Source organism: Pezoporus flaviventris, unplaced genomic scaffold, assembly GCF_033815535.1.
Source record: "Pezoporus flaviventris isolate CSIRO_AGI_PZ_B2104156 unplaced genomic scaffold, CSIRO_AGI_Pfla_v1 ptg000008l, whole genome shotgun sequence".
NCBI lineage: Eukaryota > Metazoa > Chordata > Aves > Psittaciformes > Psittacidae > Pezoporus > Pezoporus flaviventris.
The window spans coordinates 4,663,509-4,686,475 of NW_026892556.1; the positions used below are offsets into that span (position 1 = coordinate 4,663,509).

The 22,967-nt window shown below is 53.4% G+C and overlaps 1 long non-coding RNA gene across 1 annotated transcript; it reads right to left on the bottom strand.

Annotated features, from left to right (window-relative positions):
• Window positions 1-4,400: 4,400 nt before the first annotated feature.
• On the bottom strand, window positions 4,401-7,722 carry LOC133267466 (uncharacterized). The gene is made up of 2 exons (XR_009742773.1): window positions 7,476-7,722; window positions 4,401-5,237 (listed from the first exon to the last, which is right to left on the bottom strand). It is a non-coding gene; the product is annotated as an uncharacterized LOC133267466 (long non-coding RNA).
• Between the last annotated feature and the right edge of the window lie 15,245 nt (window positions 7,723-22,967).

Consider the following 22,967-nt stretch of genomic DNA (forward strand, 5'->3'; position numbering starts at 1 on the left):
GCACCAAAAATGCATCTGCGTCCCTGCAAGACTTCAGCCCTAAAGAGAAGGGGTCTCTTGGGTCAGCATCTTTGGAGGGGTTTGCCTCTGTCCAGGATCTTAAAGCTGCTACTTCCCATGTTTGGACTCAGTTTGTAAGAGAAGCTTTGGTATCAGTTTGGTACAGAGGATATAGAGGCCATAGGTGTTTGCATCACCTGCAGTTCTTGGGAAGCTAACCTATAATTTGGGGAAGTTTTCTCTCTTTCAGAACAGTAAATTGGGTATTTCTATGCTAACCCTTTTCCATATTTTTGCTTCTATTGCTCTGCTGTGGAGTGACCCACTCTTAGATCAGGGTCCGGATGCACCCTTCAGCAGCCTCCCGGGCAGTAACTGTGCCTGGCAAATGGCACATCACAGAAACAGGTCTATGGGAGCCCCTTTACCAGGGAAGTATTGCAGGGAGCTCTTGCACGTGGATGAAAGGACCTTTTGGGGACGTGGGCAGCCTTCAGACAGCAGCATTTGCAGGACTTTGTGATAAGAGCAAGAGCATCCTTTGCAGCTGATGAACACATCAGGAGCCATTTCAATGGGGCAAGGACCCCTGAAGGGAAAATGTGGGGTTTCTGGGAAAAACATCATTTTTATCCTGGATTCATTGTGCTCCTCATCTCCCAGCTGAAACCATCCCCACGCTGGGCTATGCGGAAGGCTGATAAAGAGGCAGAGAATAGGAGCTGGTTTCCTGCACTCAGCAGACAACGCCTGCACCTCCCTCTGCCTCTGCTTTTATTTAGTTTGGAAGTGCTTGGAAACCGCTGGGCACAGACACTTCTGAAGCAGCAGCAACTTTGCACGGCGCGTTTGTTTTATGTCTGAACTGTACATACAGCAGTGAATGGAGCTCATAAAAGATGGATGCTTTCTTGTTCTTTTTTTGCTGGTTTTGATTTATTATTTACTTCACTTTTTTCAACTCTTCCGAAGTGCTGTAAATCATCTAAATCATTTTTCTCCTCTGCTCGGCTGGTTTCGGTGAGTTGAAGCGAGATTATGGTGCTGGGCTCCTCTTGCTGTGGGCTTCTCAGGGAGAGAATGAGAACCAGGAAATTTAAGCTCTTACATAGCCACAAAGTACTTTGGAAAGACTTAAAGGCTTTCTTCTGCCTGCTCGTTGCCTGTATTGTACAGCCTTTGCTCAGATACACAAGCACTTGCTAGCACACGTAGTCCCGTCCATGTCTGTGGGTGGTTCATGTGAATAAGCACTCACCAATAGAATCATAGAATGGTTTGTGTTGGAAAGGACCTTAAGATCATCCAGTTCCAACCCCCCTGCCGTGGGCAGGGACACCTCACACTAAACCATCTCACCCAAGGCTCTGTCCAACCTGGCCTTGAACATCGCCAGGGATGGAGCATTCACAACTTCCTTGGACAACCCATTCCAGTGGTGCAAGGAAGGGTTGCACAAGCTGCCCCTTGTGCAGCTGGGTTGCTGCAGGTCAGGAGAGCCATTTCCGTGGGGCTTCGAAGGGAACAAGGATAGGACTCTGGATCTGGGGATTCCGGAGATGTGGAGACTCTTTAAGCATATAGACACCAGTTCACTCCAGGGGAGCAGCTCTGAAGGCTGGATGTGAAAGGTGCAGGGCTGGTTAATGTCTGGGCAGTGCAGTGAGGCATGAGGTTGCTCTCATGGTGTGAAGTTCAAAGATGCTCCAGCACCCAAGGCTCCTCCAGCAATATCTCCATGACCTCAGAGCAGCTTCCCGTATCTGAAGGGGACCTTTAGGGATGCTGGGGATGGGCTATTCATTAGGGACTGTAGTGACAGGACAAGGGGTAACGGGTTCAAATTAACCAGGGGAAGTTTAGATTGGATATAAGGCAGAAGTTCTTTACTGTGAGGGTGCTGAGGCACTGGAATGGGTTGCCCAGGGAGGTTGTGAATGCTCCATCCCTGGCGGCGCTCAAGGCCAGGTTGGACAGAGCCTTGGGTGACCTGGTTTAGTGTGAGGTGTCCCTGCCCATGGCAGGGGGGTTGGAACTGGATGATCTTAAGGTCCTTTCCAACCCAAACTATTCTGTGTTCCCTGTGGGCAACTGAGCAGGAGATTCAGCACCCAGATAAAGAACTGAGGTCTGTGTCCACAAGCAGAGCAGACCCAGAGAGCAGGTTCTCAAGGGCACTCAGCACAGTGTAACGTTTTGGAGGAGCTTAGCACCCTTCATGCACCCCACTGGCTGTGAACCCCTGTCACACTGCTGAACTGAATTGTTCAGAAACGCAGGACAAAGAGAGCTCTGTGAGACCCCAAGCCTTGCTCCTCCAGCCTCCCCTTCCTTGTTCTCACAGCATGGGCATAGGAGATAGGAGACGAAGAATCACAGAATCATGGGATGTGTAGGGGTGTTCAGTGTCTCTGAAAGGGGGTGACCCTGGTTACCCTGGATCTAAAGGGCTGGAGTCTGTGGTGTCCCCAGGAGGCATCCACCAAGCAGGGAATAAATAGAGCGGTTCAAACCCAGAAGCACGGAACGATCCTGTCTGTGGGAAGATGAGAAAAGAGGCAGCAGAGCCTTGGAAGGGCAGAGGGGTCCTGCAGAAGCAGTAGATGGGGTGAAGTGATCCCTCCATCCCTTTCCCACAGGGGCTGTGGGACAGGGCAGGATCAAAGGGCTCTTTTCACCTCCCCACACTTTCAGCAAGAGGCAGGCAGCGCATCCCCCCCCGCTCCAGGCACTGGAGTCGGGGGCTCTTGCTCCTTCCTGTCACTTTGAGTCTTTATTTTCCACCGGGAATTCAGCTGCAGGGGGAGAAAATGAGCAGGCTGCTAATGAAAGGGCAGCTGCTGCTCTGTGTCAGGCGTGCGAGACCCTACTGGGAGCTCAGCTGGACGCAGTGGGTGGCTGGACACCGTTTATTTTTACATTAGAGCTATTTTCCTCTCTCCCTGTCTGCTCTGTGCTCTTCATTTCTGAGTCAGTTCAGCCGCTGTCAGATGGACATCGATGCAGGATGCGAGCACGAACCTTCCTGGGAAAGGCTAATTTTAGGATAACAACTGATGGGGGGAGGATCTTGGCTCAGCATCCATTAGCATCAATGGCAGAGCTGCCCTTGATGAGTGGTGCTACCTGCCTTTGCCTGGTTCTTACCAACACTGCAGCAAGCCAAGAGGCAAGAGTACAATATAGGGCAGAAACTTACTGGTATAGGGCAGAAACTTACTGGCTGCTGGCCATAAAAGAGATTTTCACAAGTATTTTTCTCCTCCATCACCAAATAAAAAGTCAGGAACTGCTGTGACAGGAAGGGATCATCTGGGTCTGGTTTCCTGGGCAAGGAGAAGGCTATCAGAGCACAAGGCGCCTGTGCATCTACAGATGGACAAATAGGATGTAACAAGCCAAAGCTGTGTTGGAGAGCATGTAGCATCAGTCACGGGTTTGATAGGAACAGGGATGTCTGCAAACAACCTCCTCATGAGTGCTCTGAAAGTTGAGCTGATAACATAATAGAATCATAGATTATGATGGAATGGGGCCTCATGGATCATCTGATCCAACGAGTCCTCCTGATATTCACGTCACTGACTACACCTCAGATTCGTAGAATTATAGAAAGGTGTAGGTTGAAAGGGACCTAAAGCTCACCCAGCTCCAACCCCCTGCTATGGGCAAGAACACCTCCCACTAGAGCAGGGTGCTTCAAGCCCCGTCCAACCTGGCCTTGAACACTGCCAGGGATGGGGCAGCCACAACCTCAGTGTGATTCCACAGAGCCAGCTGGGCTCCCGCTGGTGCCCCAGGCATCAGCAGAGCTGGACACAGCAGAAGCTTTCATTTCCAGGAAGAATGGTGCTGAGTTAGGAGGCAGGGAGAGCCCAGCTTTGCTTTCAGACAGTGATTAATCATGGGGACAGGGTGCCAGGGAAGCTGTGGATCCATCTTACCTAATTTCAGACATTTAGAAACTGAAGGTCTAAATCTCAGTTAGCCCTCTCGGGGGGCCAGTCCAGAAGGTGAGCCTCTGCAAAGCCAAGTCAGAGCCAATTTGCATTGCAAGGTTTATGAGCTTATGAGGGATGCTCAGAGGTGGAGAGTGGCAAAGAGGGGCAGGGTGGGGATGCACTGGGCTAGATGGGGTGAGGAGGAGGAAGCTGGGTACCATGGGGACTACACAAAGTCCAATGGCCACATGGCTGTGAGCCCTCTGGATCCACTCATCCCTGGAGGCGTACAGGCTGCTGACCCTGGTCTGACACATCTGAGCACAGTGATGCCCCGGGCTGGCTGGGAGCACTGTGCCCACGCTGCTCTGCACTGAATCAGCCTGACAACAGCCGGAGGAGCAACGCACTCCAACACCACGCTTTAAATGCCCATAAATTTGGAAACGGAGCCAGAGCTCTTTAATCTTGGTTCAGTTTTTCATTCGTAACGAGATAACAAAGGAAGCCAAGCATGAGCTCAAGCCATGAATTATTTAAGGAGGGCACATCCATCTCTGGTGGTTTGGGCTTTGCTCTGCCATCCTGGGGTGCATTGGGTGAGCTTCAGTTGGCCGAGGGCCATCTGGATGCAGGATTCCTCATCAGGGATGTGATGTCCTGTAGGCACTGGAGAGGTCTATTCCAGCCCTGATGGACATGGGAAGGTACAGAAAGGTCCTAAGTCTGTGGCCTCTAGGATGGCTGTGAGGTCTCATGCAGCACTAGCCCCTTTCAGCCAGTTGTCCTTTGCATGGGGCACAAAAGGCAGGGATTTTTCCTCTGGAAAAGGGTGGATATTACACACACATCCACAAAAAGAAGGATATTTAACAAATGCTTGCCTTAATGTAGAGAACAGGAAGCTCCCCTAAAACAGGGGGAAACCAGCAAATCAAGGACCCACAGCAAGATATCTCTGCACGAGCTGTCCCATGAGCAGGGCTGAGACCTTGTGATGTGCTGGGATGAGGGAGCCCAGTGTCTCTTGCCTGGTTTTGGGGCTGGAGCCCTCCATCCATCCACGCTGCATCCTGGCCCGAGGCAGGGCACAGCTCCGTGGAGGATGCCGTGCCAGAGCACCAGGGTGGAGGAGCTGAAGAGGGAAGCTTTTTCACCCCGCTCCGGAGCACGGTGAGAAGGATGGAGGCTCCCGAGCAGCCTGGAGCACCAATTTCACGGAAATCCATTTATCTCTGCTTCCTGCAAGCTTCCCGACATGAATAAATGATGATTGCAGAAGTGATGAACCTGCCCCTGTTTAGGTGTGAAATGAATGTTTACAGGCATAGAATAAATCAAGTATCCCACGGGCGAGCAGCGGGATATTAAACCAAACACCTCTGTGTGCTTAGCACTCGCTGTTAGAGGCCAAGGGTTTGAAGCCTGGCCAGGTATCTCCATTAGCCCCATTGCGACAGGCACGGAGCACCAGGTACCTGGTGCAGCAAAGGCTGAGAGATCTCCAAGGACAGGAGGGAGCCAACAGCTCTCGGATGAGCAGCTTGCCTCCTGCCTTCTCCACCTTCCCCCTCTGTCTCCCTGCATACCTCTCTCCCTGCTCCAATCTGCACAGGCTCTAAGAAGTCAGGAATACAATGCAAATTCGTGAAGGATTGGCAAGCGATCGCGTGTGCGCTGGTTGCCTGTCAGCATGCAGAGCACTTCTAATCTTGTCACATAAATAATACGATTATGTAAAATATCAAACAGTTGGAATAAACTTAAAAGCCACAATGTTCTAGTCACAGACTTAATGGGGGGAGGAGGGGGGGACGACCAAAACAAGTAAGTAAAATCCCTTTTTATTCTGCAGCATGGAGGGGGAATGGCTCCAAAAGCAACCGGAGCCTCCCAGGGGATGAGGAAGTGGGAACTGGATGTGGAGACAGAGCTGCTCCTTAAGGAGACCCGAACCCCAGCCTCGCCTAGGCAGGACTGATGGAGAGCAGAGACAGCAGAGCTGCGGGGTCAGGATCCTCCCCCAGGGTCACCCAGGGCTTTGGTGTCCCCTGCACACTGATTTCTGCCACCCCCAGAAAGCCGCTGCAGCCATGCTGCTGGTGTGGGACACCCCTTTTAACCAACTGAGAGGAATACAATGACCCCAAAGCCCCCTGAGCCAGCTGTCTGCACTGGAATCATTGCATGGTTTGGGTCGGAAGGGACCTTAAAGCTCATTGAGTTCCATCCAGGGACACTTTCCACTAGAGCAGGTTGCTCCAAGCCCTATCCAACGTGACCTGTAAGCTGCGTTGGTGCACACGAGGGGTCTGAGCTCGCACAGTCAGGGCTGTGCATGTGCTTGTGTGGAGGAAGAAGGGAGCATTTTGTTTTCCATCTCAATCAGACCGCTCTCTTTAGCGAGCTCTAACAAAGGGACAGTGGCTTTTCATGACGCTCTTGATCTCGGAGCCAGTAGCAAAATCCTCCCGGCGGGTCCCTGGGCACCGTTCCCTCCTCTCTCATCCTGTAGGGATGCTGGGAACACTGCAGGCGGTACAAATAGAGGGCAGCATTAGCGATGCAGAGTGATGCAGAGCCAAGATGGGAATCGTGCTCCAGGAGCACGCAGCCCTCCCTGCCTCCTGCCTCTGCACCGCATCCTGGTCCTGCAGCCAGAACGGGCTGGGTGCTGGGGGACAGGCCAAGGGGAATGGCTTTAACCTGCCAGAGGGGAGACTGAGATGAGCTCTGAGGCAGAAGCTCTTCCCTGTGAGGGTGCTGAGGCGCTGGCACAGGGTGCCCAGAGAAGCTGTGGCTGCCCCATCCCTGGCAGTGCTCAAGGCCACGTTGGACACAGGGGCTTGGAGCAAGCTGCTCTAGTGGAAGGTGTCCCTGGATGGAACTGGGTGCTCTTTAAGGTCCCTTCCAACCCAAACCAATCCGTGGTTCTATGATACCTTTGTAGGACAGACTGAGCCCAGTTTCTAAGGACATTTTCTACCTATAAGTGTTGGCTGCCCCACTTTCCAGGTCTGGAGTAGGCTGAGACCTGCCAGCTCATTGCACGCACCACGGAGCAGTGACCCAGCACAGGGAACTGCACACCACCCCCAGAAGAGCCTCCTCGGATCAGTGCTCCCAGCCTTGGCTTTGCTCCCGCGTTAATTCCTGGAGGGAAACCCCTCTCATTGCCAGATAACTGCACCTGATGCCCACGTCTTGCCACTGTTGCCACAGCGCCTGAGGGACCCTGGCTGGGGAGCAGCTGCCTGCTCCATGTGTGCTCCTCTCCTCCCAGCTCCCGCTCCTGGTCCACCTCCCAGACAAGGCATGGGGCACCAGGGAAAGAAGCCAAAGCCCTGCCGAGGCAGCAGTGTGCCCTCCTCGCTCCCAGCATCTCCCCTTTACCTCCACCAGTTGCACCCCAAACCAGACTGCCAGCACCATGGCAGGGAGTTGATTCACTGTCCCCCAATCCCTGTGGTCACATCAACCCCAAATACCCCCTTCCAGGGCTCAAAATGTCTTTGAATGACAAAACTCCCTTACTTTAGTGACTCCTCATCTCCTGTCCCATGTGTCTCCCTCCTGCAGGTTGTTCAGGACTTCCAGTAGAGACTGAAGATTAGGAATAACAGATCCAGATTGGACTCCAGCACCGAGATATTGCTGTTATCCAAACCCAGGAATTTCTCTTTCTGAGCAGGAAAGAGCATCTTCCCAGCACTGCCTCCCCTCACACATTATGAAGAGATACAGTTTGGTAAATCTCATCTTAGCCAAGGGCATTACCCCATGCCAGTTAGCACTAGATCAAACCCAGGTTTATTCAGCCTCCCACTAATCCCTTTGCAACAAGAACCACCTGCAGTCTGGAGTCCAGGATTTAGCGGGGATCAGCGTGCAGGTGTCTCTGATTTGATCATCCCTTTGGAAACGGATGCGCTCTGCAGCCCAAGTGAAAAGCAGCCTGCGGAGGGGAAGCAGTGATGGGGAGCGAAGTGGGAGAGAAAACACGTCTGCAGGGATGGAGAGAGCAACAAAGTGGAGGCTGGTGGGTTGTCCCCTCCCAAAAAAACACATTTTTGGGAGGCCAAAAAGCATTGGAAAGAGATGGGGGAAAGAAAGGGAAAAATACCTTATTTTCACGAATTCTCCAGTACTTAAAAGCTTGAGACCCGCAGGGGAAGCTAATAAATTTTAAATAGTTTGGAGAGTTGAGACCGGCAGTTTAACTTTGTGCGGCTGCTGAGTTGTTTTCCAAGTGTATTTAATGAAACCCTTCATTATGTTCAGATAATTATGATCTCTGCGATTCTGCTGCTGTTGGAGTTCACCATCTGTGCTCGCAGGTACCCGCTCCATCTCGACACAGTGGGCACTGCGAGAGATGCTCGCACTGGGCTTCCCTGGCCGTTATCACTCCCTACAAGTGCCTGGCAGGAGGATGGAGCAAGGAGGGGCTGGGCTCTGCTCCCAGGGAACAAGGGATGGGACAAGAGGAAACGGCCTCAAGCTGCACCAGGGCAGGTTTAGATGGAGCTGAGGAACAATTCCTGCCCCAGAGGGTGCTCAGGCATCGGAACAGGTTGCCCAGGGCAGGGCTGCAGTCACCGTCCCTGCAAGTGTTCACACAGCGTGGAGACGAGGCCTCAGTGCCATGGGTTAGTGGTGGCCTTGGCAGTGCTGGGAATTGTTGGACTGGATGAGCTTAAAGGGCTTTTCCAGCCTGGTTGATTCTGTGATTCTATGATCGATGCTTCCCTGAGATGATGGTGTCTGATGCTAACAGGTCCCTTTGGGGTGAGCAGGGCTCTGATGTCCCTTTTGCTCTTCACTGACTTCCACTCTGACCATGTGAGTTTGCCAAGGAAGAAGTTTTGGCTGCCCAGGACAAACTCTGGGCTCTGCAGCGATGGGTTTTGCCTTGAGAGCTCCAGCCCCTCACAGCAGCCCCAATCCCCATCCCCTGCCTGTGCGCTCCTTCTACGTGCCCACCCCATCCCTATCCCCTCTTCCAGTGCTGCATCCCACAGAGGACACCAAGCCCAGCATCCCTGCTCCAAGCCAGCCTCCCTCCTTCTCCAGGAGGGGGAGATCCAGCTTTTCCTGTATCAGCCTGGTCCTCAGGGTGTGTGGCACTGCAGTGGCTGAGCTTCAACAGTGCCTGCTGGGGCTTCACCTCCACTGCCCCACAGCCACAGAGCTGATCCACCACATGCTCCCAGACATTCCTGCTCGACTACTTGGTCTGGAGAAGCCCATAGTTGCTTGCCCCCTCTTCCTCTTGCAGCAGAGGGTGAATCACCCACTGGGGAGCTGGAGCTGTCTGTGGAGCGGGGCTGCAGCTCCCACTGAGTCAGGCTCAGCCGCCCACTGGGAGCTGAGTTTGGAGGCTGCCCTGGCTCCCAGCCTGGTGGAATGGGATTTCCCACATGCTCACTTGCAGGGAGGGTGTTGCTTAAGGATGGGCCCCTCAGCTTGTGGTCCTCCATAAACACAGCCAGGCTGGTGCACAGCATCCTTCTCCCACGTACTCCCTTGCAGGACAGGGCTGGTCCTGCCCCAGGACCCAGCATGAGCTCCAAGTTCAGCTCCCATCCCTGGCCAACCCTGCCCTTCATGTCTGGATTGGGATGGGAACACCCTTGATCCTGTGGCTGGTGCAGTGTGATCCGCAGGGATGGCTCTGCTCCAGAGAGGCTGGGGAGAGCCAGGACCGAGTAATTCCACCAGTCACAGTGGGCATCCATAGCAGGAGCACGGCAGCCGTGGGCTGCTTTGCAGATGCTGAAGGGAAACAGCAGTGGGAGACGGAGCCAGTGGTGAGGCATGAGAAAGGGGACTGCAGGCCTGAGGGGGAGGAGGGAGCACCGGGTGCTGCTCTCCCCGCCTGCCAACTGGGCGCTTTTCCCCCTCTCTTAAATGTCAGCGATGATGTTTCCTGCCCAAGCCAGCTCTTCCCCTTGGGGACCGGCCAGCAGGGTCTGTTTTATACCCACTCCCAACAGCTTGGGTGGCTTGGGACTGGGGCTGCCGCCTGGGCCGTGCCAATTTGGCATCAGCACCAGGCTCCCCAGCCAGCTCCTCGCAGAGCCCGCACCCGTGCTCAGCACTCGCCTGGCTCCAGGGCTCCAGCTCCACTCTCCTTCCACACTGGGTTTCCACCGGCAGCTCTGGGATGAGCGGAGGACCATGAGCGTTATCCCTCAGTTCACCCTCCTCTTGTGGAAGGCAGAGCAGGGACCCTTCTGTGCAGCCTTGGGAATGTCACCCCCACCTCTGTGTCCTGCCCCACAGTCCTGGGATTGCAGAGGGAAGCATCCCCCAGCAAAACCCTGAAGGGAGCCAGGGGTCAAGGCAAAGCCCAAAGCTTCTGCTGCTTGCCCACAGCACCCCTCAGGGAGCTGTGAATCCCTGGCCCAGGGCATTGCTGCTCCCCTCGGTGCCTGTGCAGTGCCTGGCGTAGTGGGGCTCCTGCTATAATGCACATAATTGACACTTTCTTCCCTGCAGCATCCACAGGGTACAGAACTTAACAGCTCCGGCTGATTCCCTTATTTAGCTCAGAAGACATCTGCGCTGCTGCAGGGCACTCAGTGCAGCACCAGGGCACTTCTTGAACTGGGGTTTAAAGCCTGGGAGCTGGCTGAGTGCGTGGTTCTGCCTCGGGATGCTGGCAGCAGGGGCAGATCCTGGGATACAGGAGGCACACAGGGCAGGAAGGGCGTGCTGGAGACAGCCCTGTTGCTGGCTGTGGTGTAAGGCGTAGCAGGGAGTGTGGAAAAGGTGACTGAATGGGAGGAGACATCATGATATGGGGATGCTGCACACTAGCAAAGGGGCTGTGGATGTGTGTGAACAGGAGGGTGTGCACAAAACAGAGGCTTGGACATCAGAGGAGCTCCAGGAGGGGAAAAGTAGTGGTGGTTTGCTCTCCACCCCAGTCTTAGAGGATGCCAGGAGGGAACGGATGCATGGCAGCTTTGCCTTGGAGTAGGGACCGGTTGCATCCAGGAACAGCAGCTGACATCAGGGTGATGCCCACAAGGGTTGAGGCGTGACAGCAGAGCCTGGAGCTCTGTATGTAACGGGGAAGAGCACACGGGATCCTGACATCCTGGATTCTCCCTTCATGCTCCCCAAGAGTATAACATCCCGTTCTCCGTCACTGGTGTTGGGTTGTGTCTTCCCTGCAGAATGTCCTTGCCTGGGGGGTATCAGTGGGGAAGGGGAGTACTGGGCACTGCAGATGTGGCTTCAAGTACAAGTTACCATTTTGTCTGGTTCCAACACGATTCCCACAGTCAGGATTCCCAAAAAAAGCTTCCCACCTCATGCCAGAGAGTCCTGGCTCCCTAAAATGTAAGGGAGGAAAAGGAGTGGCAGAGAGGAGATGGAGAAAGACACTTGTAATGTGTAATGATCCTTTAATGGTCTCCCTGGCCCCTTCCCAACACATATGGGAGCTGGATGAGCCAATTAAACCAACACCAATTAAATCGGCATAAATCACATCCTGTAAACCAGAGGTGGGGCTCAGGCAAACACCCCCACTGCAAAGGATGTGAGAGCTGGCCTGGGGTTGACCCTGACCATGGAGGCACCATCAGGGAGGAGAAAAGGATGGTGGGGGCCCGTACCAGAAAGGGGGATGACAGAAGGGAGAGGGGTCGGAGTCTGATGGGCAGAGGAGGTCTCCCCTGTGGAGCAAGGGATGCCAGAGCTCAGGTAGCGGCTGGGACAGACATCTTTCCTGGAGGACTTCCACAGGGTCACCTCGGACCCTTGACTGTGGTGCCCCTTGTGCATCGTGGCCCCCCAGGCCAGCCCTCCTTCGCCCTACAGCCTCCTTCCCTATCTGGAGCCTCAGCCCTACAGACACTCTCCTTGCTCTGGATGGCCTCCAGCAGCTCTGACTTTTCCCTTGTGCATTCATCCCAGGCCAATCCTGAGCAACCAGGGTTGCCATTACCAACCAAGGGGACTGAAAAGTGCCTGTGGAGGCCCCTTCCCTCCTCTGCTCATGCTCCTTGCTTTGCTCTCCCTTCGACCTAGCCCCCCCCCCATTCCCTAAGAAGGGTCTTTCTCTGTTGGATGCATTCATCCTCACCTTGGTTGGAAGAGCCTCGTCCTGTCCCCTTGGGTTCTGTGTGCCCCTGGCTCTCACACACAGGTAGCCCAGGGACCAGGAGGACAGAGGGAGGCTGCAAAGCCATTAAGAGAACAGTTACAAGTGGCTGTATCCACCTGAGTGTTGAGACCCAAATCGCATTGGAGATGTCGGAATGTCATTGCTGCAAAGAGGTCTGGGGCACACAAGTGGAGTGGCAACTCTTGACTTAATCTAGACACTGTCATTGAACCACAAAGGAGCAGGGACTCTAATTAAGCCCCACAGCCCTTTGGGAAGTATCAAGTGAGAAAAACAGTTCGCAAGCTTTAGGCAGGGTGATTTTAAACAAATGAGGAAGTGCCTTAGAAACAGCTTAAGATGAAAGCTACCAAATTAAAACCCTTGCAATCAGTATGGAGGCTACTTATGCAACAACCTCCCGAGGAGGAATTGGAATCCCAGAGATAAAGCTCTAAACAAATAAAGAGGCAGGAGATGAAGGGGAAAGAAATGAAACTTGGTCAAAAAGTGAAACACAAAGGGCTGCTCGAGCCGCCTTTGAGACATGGAAACCGAGCATCGTGTAGGGAGCTTTTGCACAGGGGCAAAGCCAATGTCAGCCGGGCATTGGTCGTAGGTTAAGTTGGTTGCACACTAAGTAGAGCACATTGGTTGCATCCTCCAGGCCTGGAATGATGCTGCTTCTGAGCCCTTCCAAGCGTGCTTAGCTGCTTGGAGTTATACTTGGGGTGCCAATGGCAGCTGGGTGAGGCAGAGCTGTGACACAGACATCAGCTTTGGCTTCCAAAGGATGCGGGTGCACAGGGGCAGTATGAGAATGGCCCAAAGTCACGGGTGACACCTGCAAGATGCCCTTCTCCTGGCTGTGCTTTTGCTGCTGTCAGGCTGTGCTGCCAGATGCCTTGAGCTCTCCATATGCTCTACAGAGGTACCCCCAGCTATACCCAGCCTGCGTTGTGGAGCAGATGAGGGTACTGGGCACACAGCAGTGCAGGGACACGGGCATTTGACAGCTGCTATGCTGGGATTAGCTTCCTTCATGTCCTCAGCACCACTGGCACCCATGCTGGAAGGCAGGGGCAGGAGGGCAGCCAGTGAACATGCAGTTCCTGGGTTTCAGTGCAGCTTTCCCCTCCTGCTGGTGCAGGCACAGGACCATTTTCCAGCCCTGCCAGTGCACATGGGCTGCAATGGGCTCACTGCCACCTCCCCTGCCCTGCGGTGGGCAATTAATCAGTGTGGCAGTGATGGGATGCAGTTCCCAGCCAGGTCAGACACCACCAGCAGCTCTGGTTTACCTCCCATGCACTCACTCAGCAAGGCACGGTGCTTGTCCCCCTGTGGGACATGGGTGATGGGCAGGAGAGGTTTGGGGCAGGGACCGCTCCTGCCTTCACTCCAAATCTAACTTCAACAAGCTTAGGAAATTAGGAGGGAAAGGGGGGGGGGAGGAAGAAATAAGATAAATAAACCCAAATAAACCCAAACCCTCTGCTCTCCTTTGATTCCTCCCGTTTTCTCCACGCCAGCATCGCTAATTGTCGAAGCATCTCGATTTGCCGGCTTCCCTTAAATCACAGGCGCTTCGCAGATTATCAGCCTTCCCCACATGTTCCCTACCTTGCTTCCCAGCTACAAGACCCACGGGGAGCAGGCAGCAAGCGCCGGCAGCAGCGCAACGCCGCGGCCCCCCCCCAGCTCTGCCCCTCCGGCTGCGCTGTCAGAGTGTGATTGCCTCTGAAACCACGGCGGCTTCCCCCCGTAGGTGCGGGGCCGGGGCCGTGAGGAGCTGGGGGCACCGTTGTCAGCTCCTGGCAGCTCCCAGGCTTTGATTTGCACAAAGGGAAGGCGGGAGGAGGGGGAGGGAAGGGATATGATTTATTCAGCAACTTCCTAACCGGGTTTTTTTCTTTTTTCTTCTTCTTTTTTTCTGTTCCTTTTCCAGCGGCTGTGAAATAACTGAAGCCGACGGAAAGGTGAAGTGCTGGGAGAGATGAAGGAGGCACGTTTGAAGGGGGTTTTTCCCCCCTTCTTTTTGTCACTTCTCTCTGTAGAGCTTTTAATTCCTGGAGCTCAGCTCCTTCCTGGAAAGTCTGAGCTGCTGGGATGCCGGGGAGTGGGCTCCCTGTGGATGGATGGGGTCCTGCTGGTCGGGACAGGGTCAGGTAGAGGAGGAGGAAGGAGGTCCTTGTGCTCAGTGTGTGTTGGCTGCTTTCAGCCCTATCGTCATCTATTAGTCCCTCACTGCCCTGTTGCCCATCCCTGAGGATGTGGTGCAGGCAGCCGGAGGCAGCTCTACTGTGCCAAGACCCAGACATGGTTGGAGCCAAGCAGAGACAGTTCTACTCCATCCCCTGCAGAGCAACATCCATCATGGCAAAGGACACAACCCTTCCTGGTGCCCTCGGGACAGGGAGCAGCGTGGGTGCCACAAGGGAGATAGAACCCAATAGATGGGGTGGGTCATTTTCTGCATGCCTATGGAGATGTGGTAGTCTGGGTATCAGCACATCCCTCTCAGTATTGGAGGCTTAGCAAGAAGAATCAAATGGCATTTACAGTGTGGAAAAGTGGAATCAAATCCTCTTCTTTGGAAGGGAAAAATATCTTTTCCTTTTTTTCTTTTTTTTTTTTTTTGAGGAAAAATGATGATTGAAAACTTGACTTTTCCTTGTACTCCTGCAACTGCATTTTTCACTCTTAAATAATAGAAAGCCCAGAACAGCCCCAGGAGCAGGGATAGCTGGAGGAAGCACAAGGCAACGGCAGGACCAGCACCATCCAACACAGCTTTCCATGGGTGGAAAGGGCCTTTTGAAGCCCTGCTCACCCCATCCACACCAGGGATCTCCCCTGGCATTTGTTTTGGGATACAATCACCAGAAACCGCTCCCCACACATGATCCTGCACCAAGGAGTGATGCAGCCCTTCTGCACCACCAGGACCATCTGCATCAGCACGAAGATGCCTGCGGTCCTGCAGGGAGAAGCTCCTCGCGCACGATTCCTTGAAGGTTTGGGGTTTTTTCATTTCCCATTTGCAAGTTGCTGGGAAGCTGATCCTGATTTCTGCAAATGACTTCGTTATCTGCGAGTGTTCACGGAATAGTTTATGCAAACAAAATTCCAGCCCATGGGGTGTTTGCGAACCGCTCATTTCATGGTATGTGATTAGTAGAAATGGGTGCAAAGCAATTTTCATGAGCTGTCCTCAGCACCCAGGTTCCTCAAGCCCATGTTTCCATCACCGCCTTTCTCCTTATAAACTAGAATTAACAAAATATTAACCGGCATATGATCACTCAAACATTTCATGCTTTGTTTCTAGCTAAAAGCTCTAAAAGGAGCGTGTTTGGTGCTCACAAGAAGAGCAGTCCTCTCTGAAATGCACTGATAAACAGAAAGCAAAGCCTGTCCAGGAACCCCCTTGAAGGGTGAGCAAGTAGGAACATGGGCTTGGCTGTGGCTTGAGGACCACTCTGGACTAAACTCCCTTTTGTGAGTGCTTCATCTGTACTTCAGCCAGCCCCACCAAGAGGAACTGGTGGGGAGGAATAAGGGATGAAAGAAAAATGGGGTGGGAAATGAGGGTGTCCTCTTCCAAAAGAGCATAGACATCCTATCAGGTGCTTTTCCTAAAGAAAGAGACATAAGTCACCACACTGGACCCATCCCATTCCCCACCCAGGATCCATTCTTGATGGCAGGTCTATGATGAGGGTGTCTGCTCTCCAAGGCTAAAGTGAAAACCCTCTCCCAGGCACCATTCTTCACCCACCAAAGCTTTAAAAGGAGCATCCCTTTGGTCATCTCTTGTCTGCCTTCTGCTTCACATCCCTGTGCATCCTCAAACCCCTCCAATACTGCTCACTATCATAAACCATTACATCTGTTCACTTCACCCCTCCTTCAATCTACAGCACCCATGCCATGGCCAGGATCTTCATTGCAGGTCCACCCCTCGTGCTGGGAAAGACTGAGGGACCCAAAGCTGGTCCCAAATGCCCTGATGGTGATGACCCAGAGGGGTGAGCTCAGTGCTGGCTCTGTGGGGCTCAGAGTGATGGAGATGGAACAGGCAGCTCAGAGCAGAGGTGGAGGCTTTCCCCATGGGTTTAACAGCGGCAACAGCAAACGGTGCCCGGAAGATTTATTCCTTTAACACATCTGGTAATTACATTCCACAGGTGGTGTGTGGGGCCTGGACCCATTCCATGCACACAGGGAGCAGGGATGCTCCAGTCCCCGTTTGATGAACCTCATAATAGAATAAATACATTAAACCAACAGTCCCCAGCTGTGAATGCAGAGGAGGCACATCCTCTCCCTATGCTCCCCCTGCCTCCCACAGCCCCGCACCATGGATGGGATTCAGCACCACAGGCCCCCTCCCATGGTGGGGATTCTCCCTGCTCTGATGGTACATGCACCAGCACAGGAATACACATGAGAAGAGAGGATGGAGAGAAGCAGCGTGGGGTGCCCAGGACTCTCCTCCCTGACTCATGGGGCTGGCAGTGATGCAGACAGCAAAAGAAAGCAGGGAAAGCGTAGGTAGGAAACCAGGGAGCTGGTGGAGGGAGGATACGGGGTTTGAGGAGAGAAACATGACCAAGCTTCAGTGTGCGATTGAGCCCAGAGCAGCTCCGGTGCCTAAAGGGGCTGCAGAAAACCTGGAGAGGGGCTTGGGACAAGGGCCTGTAGGGACAGGCCAAGGGGAATGGCTTTAACCTGCCTGAGGGGAGACTGAATTGAGCTATTAGGCAGAAGCTCTTCCCTGTGAGGGTGCTGAGGCGCTGGCACAGGGTGCCCAGAGAAGCTGTGGCTGCCCCATCCCTGGCAGTGTTCAAGGCCAGGTTGGACCAAGCCATGTGGGGTACATCCCAGGAGCCCATCTGGTGTCCCTATGTTTCATGTGGTGCTGTCTACAGCTGAGGGCAGGAACGTGGTGCTGTGGCTCCAGGAGGAGCTGAAGCCTCATCCCCTCTGTGACGAACAGGGTGAGGATGAGGAAGGTTTGTCCCCAGCTTCCTCTCCAAGGGATCTCAGATTTTCCAGGGCCATCCCAGCAGGGGTGGTGGCAGCACCAGGGTGTGGGCACTTCCCCCAGCCCCACCCTGGGGGCTGCGTGATGGATGCTGCTGTAAGCACAGCTGGATGCTCCCACCGCTGCTGTAAGCACAGCTGGATGCTCACACCCAGCCCAGAGCACGGCAGATGTCTGGGACTGGTGTTCAAGGGCTCTGCAATGCCCAGCTATGCTCAGCTGATGCTTTTTGCTGTGCCGGGGGTCTCCATGGGGTGCTGGGGGTATCCTGGATGGCAGCAACCCAAGGCAGGAGCTGGCTGGAGGGTACCATGTCCCACAGCACCCAGCAAGGCGCCGGCACAGACACTGCGGCTGCGTTTTATTTTTATCCTTCACCTCCCTGCCCCCTTTGCAGAAATGACATAATTATGGGGATTTAATGTTCCACTGCTAAATTTCTTCATTTTTCAGGATAATTTCCACTATTTCATCAAGGAATAATTAATTGCATTGTCTTTAATCAGTTGTTTTACAAATCCAGCAGCGCAAGAAATGTTCATAGCCAGACAATGCAGGCAGCTGCTCTTCCCTTCTGGGTGTATTAATGAAGTGAAAAAGCTTGAGCTGGGGAAAAAAAATCGGCTGGCAAAAAACAAGCAATCTATTGGCAGAGAGATGGGAAAGATCACAGTGTAATCCCTTAATGTGTGCGACAGGGAGGGAGGGAGGGAGGAGGGATGGAGCCCAGGTTGGGCGACAGGAGCTCAGGGGTGCAGTCCCCCCCATCCCTGATGGCACTGGGGACATCCATCACAGATTTTGTGGGGGTGCACAAGTGTGTGTGCCCATGTAAACATGTATGTGCACAGCAAATATCTGTGTGCGAAGGTGTATGTGTGCCAATGCTCATACATCTATCAGCCAAAATGTGGTTTCTAAGAGCTGCCTTAAAGCAAACCCAAAGCTCTCCCAACACTGGAGTAGGGAGGTGATGGATGCGGTGTCACTACCTCATTGGTGTCAGTATTCCAGCCTGAATTTCCTCTTCCTTCAGCCCCTTTTCTCTTTGTTTCCAATTCAAAGTTACCCCTCCAGGGCACAGATCCCATGGAGATCCCAGGAATGCTATCAAGTCCAAAGCTCCCTGCTCCAGCATCTCTGGAGTCTCACCTCTGCTCCACTGCCTTAGGGTACATGGCATCTCCTGCCTGCCCTTCTGTGGTTCCAGGCACACTGTGCTGTGCTCTCAGCTGGGGCTGGAGGCATGGAAAATAAAAGGCAACAAAGAGAAGAAGCAAATGGGTGATGAGACACCCCAGATCCCATGGTCTTTCCTTGATCCAGCTCAATGCAAGGCTCAAACCCCCCGTGTGCATGTGGCAGGCAGTAAGATGTGATCGCCTTTGTAGACCCCCCAGTCTATCCATGCTCCAGGGTGCTTTTTCCCCATCTTGATTGACTTCTCCATCCCTTTGCCCAGTGCAGTGGATGGTTGAACAAGAAGGCTCAGTTGCATACTGCTGAGGCCTGGGCATGGCCCCATAGCACAGGACTTGGGTGCATATTCAACCCTCCCTAGAGAGGCCTGATGCCAGGGTCCAGCTCTTTGATCTGGCCCGTGAGCTCATGAACTCATTGCAGCTGGGAATTTGTCATTCCCAAGTCTGGATTGATGAGCTCCTTTAGCAAGGAGCTGCCCCCAGGATGCTGCCCAGCCCCAACACCTCATGGGGATGGCATTGCCAAGATCCCATGTGCTGGTGGCTGAGGCATCCATGGGGATCAGAACCCCCTTCCCCTCCCTGAGCCCTGCGTGTGCCCTTCTCCGTATCGCACTATAATCTATTTGCCATTCTAGTTCTTGCACAGCACTTGTAAATCAGAGCATACTTTACAAAGGACACCGATATCATCTACCCACAAAGCCTGTGCAAGGCTTTGCACAGCCTGATCCATAGTTTTGGCACAGGTACAAGCGTGGTGATAATTCAGGGTGCTCCAGAATCAGCCAACAGCTCTGCAGGTGCCAAATGACCTTGGTTTAGCTCAATTCAATTAGGGTAAAGGGCCAGGATGAGGCAGGAGGTTGGCAACGGAAGCAAAGGTTGGAACTGAATGAGCTTTAAGGTCCCTTCCAGCCTGTGGTTCTATGATATTTCTCTGTATGAGGAGGCAGAGCTGCAAGAGCAGTGTGCACTGTGGTTTTCACATGGTTTAAAGCATATCTGTTTGCATACATGTGAAGGGAAAGGATCAGGGTTGCTGTGGCTTTCCCTCGGTATCTGTTGCAATCAGGTATCTGAAGGTTTTCCCTAGAGGCATCTGCAGCAGTTAAAAAGAAACCCGTGTTAGGAGAGAGGCCCCTGTTAGTACAAGGAAGGTCATTGTCAGGCACTGGAAGAGACACGTGTCTCCAGGAGCAGGGTCTGGGGGCATCTCTCCTCCACAACCAGAGACAAGCAGCTGCATCGCAGATAAGAAACAGATAAGGACCCCATTCTGTCCTCCCTGCCCTTGCTCAGGTGGAGAAGGAATAAGCAGAAGCTTAATCCTGCTTATCTGGGAAGACTGGGAGAAGCTTTTCAGCAGCCCCATGGAAGCTCTGCCACACAGATGAGAACAGCCCGGCAGAGGAGCGGGCCAGCATCTGTCCTGATTCGGAAGCAGTGTGTGTTGGTAAGGGAGAGCGATGGTGATGGGAGGAGGTGCTGAGGATGCAAGAGGGAGAGCAGGGAAGCTGCAAGGCTGGGGACACCCCAGGCTTTCCCCAGCTGAGCTCTGAAATACCTTGTGCTGCTGAGAACGGGCGAATTGAATTGCCTGCGTGCGGATGACAGCGTGGGGAGGGATGTGCAGTGGTGCTCCAGCTCTGAGCCAGGAGCCTCAAGAGGCAGCGAGCTGGCCAGGGACCACAAAGACGTTGCAGCAAGTGGGAAACTGCAGCGCTGGGGCTTCACTGTGGGTCTGTGTGCCTGTCACCTCAAGAATGTGCCACGCTGGTTTCCTGGCACAAAAGCAATGCCAAAGTTGCCTGCACACATGCCCAGGAGGACTGAATTCCTCATTTGCCTTCATGAATATTCACAGCAAGTGCCCCTGCGTTCTCCAATCCAGCCCTGGCAGCGCAGCCATGTGATTTAACGTGACTGATCGCCATGTGGCCAACCCAGCTCAAAAAGCCCTCACTAAATACCCACAGGATCCACAGAGTTAAATTATTTGAAGGGAAATAGAGCTCTCCCAGAATTTCCCGTAACAATCACTGCAATTGCAGCCTGCAAATACTCTGTGCATGAAAAGGAGCCGAATTTCTCTGGGGAGCTTCATCCTCTGCTCTCAGAATGAGCCTCCGAAAGCAACACCTTCAACAGGTTTCTGCATTAGAAGCGTGTTCTTCGTTATTAAACTGCTTTATACAGTTATCACCCCAAACTCCTCTGCAGCGTAAACATATCATTCCTGGGAGAAGCTGTCAGTGCAGTGCCAAACTACAGCATGCAATTAAAGCCCTAAACAATACAGCACAATAAATCACTGGCGCTATGGCCGGTCAGTGTCGCCAAGCATGGAGTAAGGATCTTAATTACATTTAGACCAAACAAGTATTAGATTATTTATGGGATACTGTAAGTGCCTGACAATGGGTAGAAAGTCATTCCCCACGCATCCCTGGGCATTTCAGAGTCCGGGTGAAGAGGTAGAGAAAGAGAGGGAGAGAAGCAGAGCCAATATCCATCATGGAGCAGTATTGGAAGGGAAAGAGCTGTTGCTTTAAATAAGGCCCAATTGCATCATCAATTTAAAAGCAATAGCAGCAGCATCTGAAGGAAGCAGCCACTGCCACAGGTGCCCAAACATTTGGAGAGCTGCCATCACCCACAGGAGCCACCAGAAACCTTGGTACTGGGTCATGGGTTTAACCCCAGCACACCCGACCCCCCTGTTCCCCAATATCCAGGGCTGCAAAGAGCCTTGCTGCACCCAGGGGCTCTCTCTGGGCCAAGGCAGGACAGGGTGCTGTTGTACGCATTATCCAGCACACCCTGCAGCTCACAGCTGGATTTTAGCACGTTCCAGATGTGGCCAGGACTTGGAAGATGCAGCTTGGCTAGGAAATCACAGGGCACAGCTGGGGCTATACGGGTCTGCCTCCAACCATGGACCATCTCGGGGCTCATGGATGCTCCAGAGCAATGTTTAAGGCCTGGTTCAGTGCATCCTTCCTGTGCAATGACCCTGGAAAGAAGAGACTCTTCTTTGCTCAGGATGACAATCCCAGAAGACTTGTGCTTGCTCCCATGGTGTTTAAGCACAGGAATCTGTCTGGAAGAGCTGTTTGCTCACAAGAGCTTTCTCCAGGGAAAGATACTGAGACATGAGTGGATCTGCCCAACTGCCCTAATGCTGTCAAAGGGTCAGTAATATTGCATGTTGCTGTGCTACAGACTGCAGTCCCTTGCTGCTCCAGGTTGTGCAGCTGGGTAGGGATGACAAAGGATGCCTGTCCACATTGGCACATCCCATGTTACATGACTGGACTCACAACATGCAGGGATGCAGGTGGGCTCCAGAGAGGGATACTCTGACAAGCATCCCATCCAGACCAGAGTGCATTGCTGAGGCATCCAGGCCACTAAATGTAACGTGAACATTGGGAGCATCATGGACAGCATGGACATGACGGACATTGCTCCTGCTCATGTTCAGGAGGCAAGTTCATGCCTTGAGCTCTCTACAGCAAACCTCAAGGAGTGACTTAACCAGAGACCGTCCATAGCCCAGCCCCAACTGCAGCCCAGGCACTGCCCCATGGGCTTGCTCAGCCCAGGAAGCTGGGGGTGATGGCAGAACAGGGGCTGTCCAACAATCTCCTGTTTGGGGTCTCAATCCTCCCTCTGCCACCCTCCACAGCCTAGGGCAGGTCAGCAGGGACATGTTCATCCGACTGCAATGTCTGCAGCCACGCTCCTTGTCTAGACAGCCATCAGTCCATGGGCGACGGCTGGTGGGTGCCCTTCAGCCCATGGCTGTCCAAAGTAGGTCAAATGAGTCTGTTCTACCAGCCAACCCTTTATTGCTATCGACAAGCCCGTGTGGGACATCTAATTCCAGCTGAGCTGCCTGAAACCAGGCAAGGTGATCACACCCTGCATCGCCAGGAGCCTTTGGTCCTTCTGCATGCCATTGTTTGGCTCCCTGTCCATCCCTTCCATGTCTTGAGTGCTCAGAAGTGACCACAGGGTTTGCCAAGCTCCTCACACAGTGACTGTGAGCTCAGCACCAATTCCAGGCATCAGGTTTGTGTTTCTTTTAGGACAGATCTAAGACTTTGGCCCAGTATTTCAGACCAAGAAGGGCAGCATGGGCACTGCCATCCATGCCTGCAGAACTGAGGGCCACATGCACCAGGAATGGGGCACGTTGCTCATAAAATACACATAAGGGACAGTACACGTAAGTGTCCATTCCCAGTGTCACTCTTTCGACTGAGCTGAGCCAAATTGACACCTTCTGCTCTGCCATGGGATCCTGGACGTGGAGCCAGCGTTGTGGGACAGCCCCATCCCGGTACCTGTGGATGGGGAAGCTGCTGTTTGCAGAGAGGTGAGGCAGGAACATTCCCAAGCCTGGGAAAAGCCATGAGCAAGGCAAATATGCCTGGTGCTGGCAGAGGGGGACGACACAGAGCCCTAATTGCAGGGCAGACTGATGGATCAAGCTGACAAGCCCAGCTGATCCCAGGCGCTGGTCCAAGGCGGCACCATGCCACGAGGTGGCTGAAGCTCCTGATTGATGCCAAGGTCATAAGGAAGCACAGGGAGGGGGAGGAAGGGGGCTCAGCTCATTGCTGGGGATTATTGACCAGTGCTGGACC